Source organism: Neovison vison, chromosome 1 (genome assembly GCF_020171115.1).
Source record: "Neovison vison isolate M4711 chromosome 1, ASM_NN_V1, whole genome shotgun sequence".
Classification (NCBI taxonomy): Eukaryota; Metazoa; Chordata; class Mammalia; order Carnivora; family Mustelidae; genus Neogale; species Neogale vison.
Genome location: NC_058091.1, coordinates 38,119,519 through 38,130,884, shown reverse-complemented (window position 1 = coordinate 38,130,884; position 11,366 = coordinate 38,119,519).

The window sequence follows — 11,366 nt, the reverse complement described above, 5'->3', positions numbered from 1 at the left end:
ATTTTATTTTGTTACAAACCAATTTTTTTTTCAGATCACTTTCACAAATCATTTCTTAATTAGCCTAAGAATTTTTACCCTAATTCATGGTCCATGTCACAATTCCATATTTTTTAAATTGCAAGTGAAGTGACAACCCTTCTCTCTCTTATGTCAATCCAATGCAATGCAATAGAGCTCCAAATTTGAAGATTTTAACACTAAATATGTCATTGTCTGTAGATAAAGATTTTAGGTTGAATATATAAGTAATTTTTAGAGAGCTGTGATACTTAGGGCTTTGTTCCTTTTCTTTTTTTTTTAAGATTTTATTTATTTATTTAAGAAAGAGAGAGAGAGCACAAACAGGGAGGGGGCAGAGGGACAAGCAGTCTCCCCACTGAGCACGGAGCCCAATATGGGGCTCAGTTCAAGGATGCTGAGATCATGACCTGGGCTGAAATCCATGCATTGAACACTTAGTGAGCCACTCAGGTGCTCATTAGGCCTTTGGAACACAACTGCAAAATATGTTTTTTAACTGAATTTATCTCACATGTAGAGTGCCTCATTACTGATAGTTCCATGAACTACTTCATGAATAGAAATAACAGGTGTGTTCCTTTTAACTTGGAGAATCATCATGTCTTAACTGACTAATATTCTTCTTTTTTTTTTTTTTAAGATTTTATTTATTTATTTGACAGCCAGAGATCACAAGTAGGCAGAGAGGAAGGCAGAGAGAGGGAGGAAGCAGGCTCCCCACTGAGCAGAGAGCCCGATGTGGGGCCCAATCCCAGGACCCTGAGATCATGACCCGAGCTGAAGGCAGAGGCTCAACCCTCTGAGCCACCCAGGCGCCCCTTAACTGACTAATATTATTCTTGATACACTTGTCAACCATGTTTTGGATATAATTCTGTCTTTATATGATTTAGGGCAGACAATATCCAACTCCACCTGCTGTGGCCTGACAATTTCCCCAGTTACTATTACATACAACATGATGAAATTAAAAAACAGTTCTAAAATCATTATAAGTTATCATTTAAATGAAATCAAAGTAATCAGAATAAAAATAGATGAGAGAGAGTGAGTCATTGGTGTTGTAAACTATTTCAAATTGACTTCAAAAACTTGATTTTATATTGAATTTCTGGATGTTTTTGGCCAAATAAGCTGGTAAGTAAATCATTGGTAAATGGACCTACTATAGATGACTTCTAAAAACTGGTAGAAGAAAACATGTGATATTTAATATTTTTGAGATATTCATTACCAGAACATGTATGTATAACTCACGGGACACATTAATGAACTTTTTTTTTTCTTGGTTAATTCCCAGTACTGCTTCTAGGGTTTGATTGAGAATAGAAAAGAGGTATAGCATCAGATTTTGTTCTAAAATTGGTTTGTCAATAAGAGTAGTTCACAAAAATGATTTCTTTGCTTCAATTAAACATATTGGAACAATCACATAAGGCATCTTAGACATTCCTATCACTACAAGATTTTCCCACAGAACAAATTTATAGCAGTTACAATGTTGAAAGGAGGGCGAACACACATGTGTTGTTTAAAATATCAGACACACTTTCCTTTTGAGTTGGAAAGGCAACATTTTCTAGTGGAAAACAATTTATTTGCAGTCAGGTACTTTGGAAAATTCTGGATCTCATCTTAACTTTCAATCATAATGGAGAGAATTGTAAGACTTGAACTGAAAAACATACTAAAGTTAAAACTCAACACGAAATTTGGAAACAGGAAAAGCTGGTCTAGTTATTTACTAGCTGGATTGCCCAGAGAAATGAATCTGTTTAAACTTCAGTTTCTTTCACTGTAAATTAACAATAATAATACCCTTATTTATAAGGAATGATACTTGAGACTACATGCAAGAATACCAGATAAGTACAAACAACATATCATGCCCACAAATGTTCATGCTTTTACTTGTAGCTTCAGAAAAAATATAGTTCAGGGTAACTTTTAGTTTATCAATATTGTATAAGATTATATAAAACACTGGAAAAAGCAGCAGAACATCATTGCCTTATATGTTACTGACTTAAGTAGTTACTGTTAGAACCTTTTAAATTTTATTTAGCAAATTCTAATAGTATTCAGGACCATGAAGTTTCATCATATAGCTTGATTTAGGTTGCAATATAATGTCCCCCAAAGTTACAAATGTTGATTAAAAAAAAATGGTTACATATTTGTATGTACCTATATTAAGTGTGTGTTTATACAAAGAATCTACATATGTGTGGATATGCACATGTGCATTCATGCACACATAGATGAATATGAAGCCCCATAGCATGCTAAGGTATTAAAAGTAGCAACTCTGGAGTAAAGTCACTGGGTTTGAATGTCTGCTCTTTAGTGGTTAAGTGACCTCAGGAAAATTATTTACCCTGTCCATTCTTCAGTATGTCTATTGGTACAATGGGGAAAAAAAAAGTACCTAATTAATATGGATGTTAGGAAGACTTAAGATTGAATGAGTTACTATTTGTGGAGTGCTTAGAACAGTACTTAGTAGAGTAAGAGTATTTAAAATGAATATTCTTCAAAAATGAGGCCATAATGTTAGAGAACCTGTTTTGTTTTTTACTTTTTCACCTAATATACAACATGGAAATACCATTTTATAACATTATTTTGATGACTGTGTAATACTCAATTAGACTGAAGAGTACCTATCAATGTCTTCTGGTTGGATATATGTGCCTTAAAAAATTTAATATTTAAATGATCAGATTCTTGTAGCTCCCCTTTGCATATATTTGTCATAGTTTTCTTAAGATAAATTCCCAGACTTTCTGGATCAAATTTCATACATATTTCTAATTTTGAACTATTTTGCCAAATTTCCCTTCCTAAAGACAGTATCAACTTGCACTTCTATCAACTATATGGGAGTATTTTTGCACAGAAACTATGCACAGTAGATATAGAGTTTAAGTACTGACTATATTCTGGGCTCAATAAAACAATATTTTATTAAATTAAAAAAGTTAAAAAATAAAAGTTTAGAAATTATATTCCATGTGAAAATATATTAATTACTAAAAGAATAGAAGTTGGTATTTTATCAGTTATTATCCATAGATGCTGTGATGAAAAGAAATGTGTGGTATTTTCTTTTGATTCCTACTTTTACAAGTTGTATCATTTGTAATAAGACTTGTTATAAAAGTGCAGACTCATATATTTTATCTTCTGTAAGGCAAGAATTCCGTAATGCATGCAAATAGTATTTGATGATATTACCTATACTCTCAGTCTATCATTTTGGTACATTTATGATAATTATTCTGTAAATACCTAAAGCTGTATCATCAAGAGAGTGGCATATTTCAGATGTCTTAATTATCATATTTTATGCATTTTAAAATTAATGCTGCTTAATTTTCTTCTGAGATTTTTGCTTAGAGTTCTATTATTTTAGATGTATATTTTTCCTTCATTTCTTTATGGATTTGTTTTATTTCTTTTTAAAGATTTTATTTATTTGAGAGAGAGAGTGTGTGTGTGCATGCTCACATAAGTGAGGCGAGGGGCAGAGGGAGAGAGTGAATCTCAAGCAGACTCCCTCTTGAGCACAGAGCCCGAAGTGGTGCTTGATCTCAGCACTCTGTGATCATGACCTGAGCCAAAATCAAGAGTCCATCACTTAGCTGAGATGCCCAGGTGCCCTGGATCTGTTTTAAAATGACTAATTATTGAATATCTCTTTAAACTAGTTAGATTGACAAGCAACTTGCTGTTACTGAAGTAGATGACATGAATTCCATGGGCTAGTAAGCACTTTGATATTGTTAATGCCGGTTGTTAATAATAGAGGCCAGCATGTCATGTTGATTTCATCCTTCTTCAGCCAGTTGTGAAGAAAGCTTTGCTGTTCATATGCCTTTTTAAGTACCTGAGTGATTTTTTGATGGAAAAAGGTAAAAACTACAGAAAACACTTTCCATCTCAGCACCTTTTCCTGCCTTGAGTAGACACAAGGTAGCCTGGATTTTCTCTGGTGGCAGCTGGATTCCAAGTGAAAGCAGAAGCTGCAGGGTTTCCTGGGGCCTGAGAGCATCATTTCTGCCACATTGTATCAATCAAGCAACCAAAAGTCCAGCCCAGAGTCAAAGGTTGGGAAACAAGCTGTCTGTTGATGCAACACACTGCAAAGTACTGTATCCATTTTTGCAATCTACAATCTACCATGTTTCCCCATTCAAGTTTCTACACTTTCAGTTTTTTTATATGATTCAAAACCATTTTTGAGGTCTTAACTTGTAATATCAGGAATTTTGACTTTTTCATCTACCTCCCTCCATCCTTAACACGTCCTCATTAATATAATCTATACATCTGCAATCTTTTTAAATTACTTGATTTCCTCTTTTGTAATGAAAATTTGTGTGGCCTTTATTATATCAATAATTATGTCCATTAGTTAAGCCAATCAGCAGCAATTTATTTCTCATTAGTAGTTTGTGATTTTTTACTTATCTTAGTACCTAAAAGACCTTGTAATAATCAGTAAAAACAAATGACTCGTTATTTCCTCCTTAAAAAGACACCTCTCAGGGCGCCTGGGTCGCTCAGTGGGTTGGGCCTCCACTTTCTGCTCTGGTCATGGTCCTGGGATGGAGCCCCGCATCGGGCTTTCTGCTTGGTGGAGAGCCTACTCCTCTCTTCTCCCCGCTTTCTCTCTGTCTGCCTCTCTGCCTACTTGTGATCTCTGTCAAATAAATAAATAATATCTTAAAACAAAACAAAACAAACAAACAAAAAAAACCTCTCAGGTATCTGAAGCTTGTAAATAGAATTCTGAGCCAATTAACTTTCTGAGACCACAAATCTGAGAAGTTCTTACTCTTGAGTCTGGATATGAATGAGAAATGACAGGGTATAATAGTTCATGATTTTATGTAAGTCTGTTCTGTTGTTTCTTGGGAACCATTTACTGTCAAAGAATTCCAAACCTGGTCTGACTCCACTTATTTGGGTTTTATTCTTGTTTTTGTTTTTTTTAAGTTTTTATTGATTAATTTGACAGAGAGAGAGCACAAGCAAGGGAAGGTCAGAGGGAGAGGGAGAGGTAGGCTCCCTGGTGAGCCAGGAGTCCAATGCAGGGCTCTATCCCAGGACCCCAGGCTCGTGACCTGAGTCAAAGCCAGACACTTAGCAGACTGGGCCACCTAGGTGCTCTTCCACTTATTTTGAATGTAATGTTGTAATGAGGATAAAATCTCTCTATAGCTATGTGTCCCTGCTCATATCTATTTGTGATTGCTTTTATTGTTGTAGCTATGAATTGTAGAATTATCTAGTATGAGATGAGATTTATTTTTCAACGTCTTAGTGTTTATTTCTGCAAACTTGAATGCAATATTGATGTTTCTATGTTTAATTGACTGTAGGAGTAGCATATTAATAATCTCAATCTCTGTTTCAACCTTTCATGTTCTACAATTTTCAGCCTCTGCCCTGTAGCTCTGAGATCACTGAGTTGGCCTGGTGATTCTGTGACATCATTAATGTAGATTGCTAGGAGAAGTTTTCCTCTGTATGTACTGGTCTTTAGGCATAATTTTTTTTTCAATATTTCTGCTCATATTGCCCTTCTTCTTGTATATAGACTTGTCTCAGATTTCACTGAGTTGTTTGTATTCCTCTCTGTTTACATGAGATATGAGATTCTAACTCAACTGCAGTACCTGACCACCATGTACTCATTTGACTTAAGGTAATAGGTCTAAAACACTTTCCCACATACACCCTGTTATTGATGTATAGCCCAAGCATGAAGTAGTTTTACCATTTCTGAACACATGACATGGACCTGTTTCTGTGTTAGGCACTCAGATGGGGTCTCTAAACTATGGTGTCATCAGGAATGCTCTCTTGGAAAAAAACCCCACAATCTTACAGTTTTCTTTGCATTGCAGTGTCCTTTGACAACTCTATTCTTCTTCTCTGGTTTAACTTTGGTGGAATTAAATGTCAGCAGAAAAATATTTTGTTGGTTTTTATTTCCCAAAGTACATATTAAGTTTGTTTTTAAGAAACTGCAGCATGATATTGTTTCAATTCATCCATAAAACAAATGACTCTCAAGCATTCCATAAGATAAAGTGAAAAGCAGTATCTGTTGTTTTTTTCCCATTGCATCTTGGTGGGGGGAGATACTTTACAACATAAGCAGCAGAACAATGTTTTATATTCACAGTATGGTGAAAATCCTTCTGAAATAATTATCATTTATGGATTTAAATTCTTAGGAAATATAACTTGGATATCTCAATTAATGCACATGTCTAGTTGTTATTAACAAAGAAAATTTATAGGTAAACCTCAGAACGGTAACAAATGCTCATTTTTGAAAGAATGTCTCAATATGTTGTAGGATCATTTTGGCTCCAACTCCATCACTTGACATGAATTATCAACACAAAGAAGAGCCTAAAGAACAATATTAGTATATTTGAGTCTTCCACTTATGTGGCTCTGCTAGCCAAGTGTGTGTGTGTGTGTGTGTGTGTGTGTGTGTGTGCTTAAAGATTATTTCTTTGAGACGGTGTTTGTTGGGGGAAGGAGAGAGAGAGAGAGACAGTCTTGAGTTGACTCTCTGCTGAGTATGGAGCTAGTCCAGGCTTGATCTCACAGTCCTGGGATCACAACCTGAGTGAAAACCCAGTCAGTTGCTGAACCGACAGTGCCACCCAGGCACCCCTCCTTGCCAAATGTTTGCTTCAGTTATGACAGTCACATAGGAAATCATGTCTTTATGCAACTTAGGTAAATAATTTCCCTACATTGGCCTATGTGTAAGCATGATATTAACATTGGGTAGAATTATATGGGGCAGCACAGCTAATCAAAACATCATATATGGGGCGCCTGGGTGGCTCAGTGGGTTAAGCCGCTGCCTTCGGCTCAGGTCATGATCTCAGGGTCCTGGGATCGAGTCCCGCATCGGGCTCTCTGCTCAGCAGGGAGCCTGCTTCCCTCTCTCTCTCTGCCTGCCTCTCCGTCTACTTGTGATTTCTCTCTGTCAAATAAATAAGTAAAATCTTTAAAAAAAAAAAAAAAAACATCACATATGACTTTGCATCATTCAGATCTGGCTGGAATGCCATATCCACTATTTTCACTTCTTATGTTAGATTGTCCTAAACTTGATTTTTCCGTTCTGCAAAATAGGGTTATTAATAACTAAAATATAGGAATGTTAGGAGACATAGGCAGATATATGTATGCAAAATGTCTTCTACTTAGAAGCCATTAAATTATATTAGTTTCCATCTGTCTTTCCCTATCTTCGGTTATCAAAACATTTTTATATAGTCACTGTTATTGCAATATACTGGTATGTAGGTTGTTTTTTCATAATGTACAAATATAAAGTATGTAGCAATGTCCATGCCTTTTCCTCCTATACTTCATTTTATATAAAAGACTACTGAAGTACTTTAGGCCAAAAATCTTGTCAAGGAGAAATCAAGTAAATCATGTATCAAATTTTCACATGGAAAATAAAAATAATCTTTATTTTTTGTAACAGAAAAATGACTTGGAACTAGATAACATTTGAAAATGCTTTTCAATTAATGCATTTTTTCTTTCCTTTTTTTTTAAGAATTTATTTATTTATTTGACAGAGAGAAATCACAAGTAGGCAGAGAGGCAGGGAGAGAGAGGAGGAAGCAGGCTCCCCACTGAGCAGAGAGCCTGATGTGGGGCTGGATCCCAGGCCCCTGATATCATGACCTGAGCTAAAGGCAGAGGCTTTAACCCACTGAGCCACCCAGGCGCCCCAATGCAGTTTTTCATATACCCAATTTTATTATTAAGTACTGACATTGTGGTAGGTACTCATCTGGGTATTGCTATGTAAACTGAAAAGTAAACCACCTATGCCCAAAGACATATTTAAATGTATTTTCTTTACCTGACATGTGTGTGTGTGTCTGTGTGTCTCTGTGTATGCATATATATGTGTATATATAAACATACACACATACTGTATGCATTACTACCAAAAATATAATTCCTTTTTTAAGTATACAGAATATGGAAAAAAGAAGCCTGGTCGCATGGGCATTTTTTATAGCAGGAAACATAGCTGGAGGCCAGTTTGGTTCTCTAAGCCCTTTTAGTGTTTTCTCTGTGGTTACTTATGCAATTAAGCTAGCTTAAAACATTTAAGAGTTCTGATTTGCCAACTGAATACCATCCACATTAACTGGCACTTAAGGATTTTCTTTATGTTGCCTCAACTTTCTGTTCCAGATTTTTCTCTAAGAAATTTTCTATAATCATGTAATCATTTAATAACTACTAAATACTTGGATCTTTAAATAAACTCCATTAATGCTTAAAAAAGTTCTATAGAATACAAGTTTTCCTCATTTTATTGATAAAAACACTATACCTCAGAGATATAAGAAAATGGACATAAGTGCCAGATATAGAATGATAAAACTTGATTGTGTCCAAACTTTATATTAGCCCATTTTCTTTGTTTTCTCTCTTATGTCCCACCTTTGTAGGAAACCAAACCTAGCTTAATGGCTCTCTTGGCACTTACTAATATTTCAGTCTACCATTTATTATGTCCGTTTTATTACCCCACTAAGATGTAAATTTTTTAAAGGCAAGCAATTGTGTATTTCTCATCCAATAGGCACTAAATAAAATGTGTTGAAAGGATAAAGAAACCTAAAAATTATCACAGTTTTTGAGACAGCCCCAGGCAAAAAGAATAGTAGGCTATGTTCTTGTCAGATTTCTGCAAGCTTTAAAAAACAACCAATAATCAAGAATTGCTGACCTATAAAAAATGTATTCTAAAAATAGAATCACGGAATATAGTTTAAAAATGTGTCAGCATCATTTCAACAAATAAGTCTGTAAGTATGCATCGAGATGCTAAATATATCAGAGAATCACAGAAAAAGGTCAGCTAACTATAAAGCTGAAAAGTACAAGGCAGTGCTCTCAAGAGAGAGAAAGCTGTTTGATTCAACAGAAACATTAATGCAAACTGTTTTTGTTGTTATTGTTTGATTTAGAGAAGTATGCAGAGCTGGGAGTGTTCCTTGTGTTTTTATTGCTTAATTTGTTATCGGTCCTAATCTTCTACAAGATTTAAAGGTGATTCTCTGTTGCTATTTGCCTGGAGCTGATATGTAACCTTTGGGAAGTGCTCTGTGAGCAGATCTTAGGTCTTTCACTTTTTACTCCATTGTTTTTGCTGAAATGTTTCTCCTGTTTCTCTGCTGGCTCTGACTTTAATCTTTGTATGTGCTTACTTTAATTATTTTGATGATTTCCATTAAAGGCCTGGGAAACTTTTTAAAAACCCATTTGAAGAAAATAAGAGATTTAAGTAGAATAAATGTATACTTTGAAGAAACAAACCACTTCTGTTTTTAAGAGTCTATTTCATGTTGTAGATCTCACAAAAACTCATGTATAGGATATAAGTGGTAGACATAAATTATAATTGTATTTCCAGCTTGCACACCATTGGTTAACTAAATCTTATTTGTGATTAGAAATAGTTTTTCTTCTCAGCCCCAGGATAGCTTGAATAAGCCAACCCGAGTATTCATAGGCTGCTGGTGAGGACTGTGAGAGACTGGATCTACTCCATTTTATATATATTCATATTAAAATATCTCAGATATTTTGTGTTTGTTTCCACAAAAAATTAGAGAAAATTAGGTAAGGAAAATCTAAAACTATGGGTGATTATTTAGGTTTTCCTAACAGCTCTCCTATATACATTTATGTATAAAAAGCTAAAGTTTTTTTCTGAACTCTAATTTTTCAGGTTTTCACTTCTGTGGGATGCTGAAATTCTTAAGGTATTTTCAATTTGTATGTCAAGAATTTTTCATATGTAAATAAATTTAGTTAAATAAATGCACAGCTCATCCTTCTCATATGTATATGAATGCCATAATATTTAATAAAAGAGGAGACATTTAGGGGTGCCTGGGTACCTCAGTCAATTAAGCATCTACCTTCTGTTCAAGTCATGTTCCAGGACCCTGGGATCTAGTCTCATATCTGGCTCCTTGCTCAGCAGAGAGGCTGGTTCTCCCTGTGCCTCTTTCTCCCTGCTCCTGCTCTGCCTCTCTCTCTCTCTCTCTCAAATAAATAACATTAAAAAAAAAAAAAGAGGAGAGATTTAAAGCTATTAAATTCACAGTCATCTTCAGTCATTTTGTAATTTACAAATCTACAAATACAAGGAATACAACTACTGTTCTATCCTGTGGAGATGGCACCATTATTGAGGCCAACTTTAAAAGGGCTCCTCTTGGGGTGCCTGGTGGCTCAGTGGGTTAAGCCTCTGCCTTTGGCCCAGGGTCCTGGGGTCGAGCCCTGTATCGGGCTGTCTGCTCAGCAGGAAGCCTGCTTCCTCCTCTCTCTCTCTTTGCCTGCCTCTCTGCCTACTTGTGATCTATCAAATAAATAAATAAAATATTTTAAATAAATAAATAAAAGGGCTCCTCTTTATTCAAAATGACTGGGAAGCAGAGGTCAAGAGACATATGTGCTTATTTAAGTTATTTGTGGCTTTGTAACTCAACTTCAAGAAGCAGCCTCTTTGCTAGTATTTTTGCTCTGAGTCAAAACATTTTTGTCTTTCTCCTTGTTTGCATGTAGGACTCACTTGGAATTCCTTATCGACCATTTGCTTGTATTCTCTCAACCATACTGGCTATTCTATTCAATCAGTATATATTTTTGAGGAGTCAACAGAAGATTCTAAGCATGATTGGAGAGATATTTGATAAAATTCTACTTCATCCATAATAAGGCACCTGCTTTGTCCAGCTCTTATTGGCTGCTGTCTTAACACCAACCCCTCCCCAATGCACACATAAAACATGACATCTACAAGTAGTTAATGCTTATATAGACCCATCTCATGACTGCACAATATCACAAATATTCTATTCAGTCTGAATGACCGTCTTTAGGAATTAACTCTCCACAGCACAGCACCTGGAAGAGGATGCAGGATTAGCACTGACTTTGTATAAAAGGGACAATGAGATCCAAGTATCCATCAAAGACATACCTAATGTTTCTGTGTGATTGGTCTCATACTGGGTATTGTATACATATGCACTTCTAAAAAATTATTGGGTGTTAATGTTAAAATATCTTCTTTGGAGTTAATAAAAAGATAAATCAATGGCTTATCTCTGCATTTCATAAGGCTTTTTCCCCTTGTAAAGAAAGCCACTGAAATCCCAAATGGTAATTCCTCCAGTATATTGTGTATGTGTTGTTGTTGTTTTTTTTTTGTTTGTTTGTTTTTGTTTTTGTTTTAATTATGTGAGGAGCACCTAGGT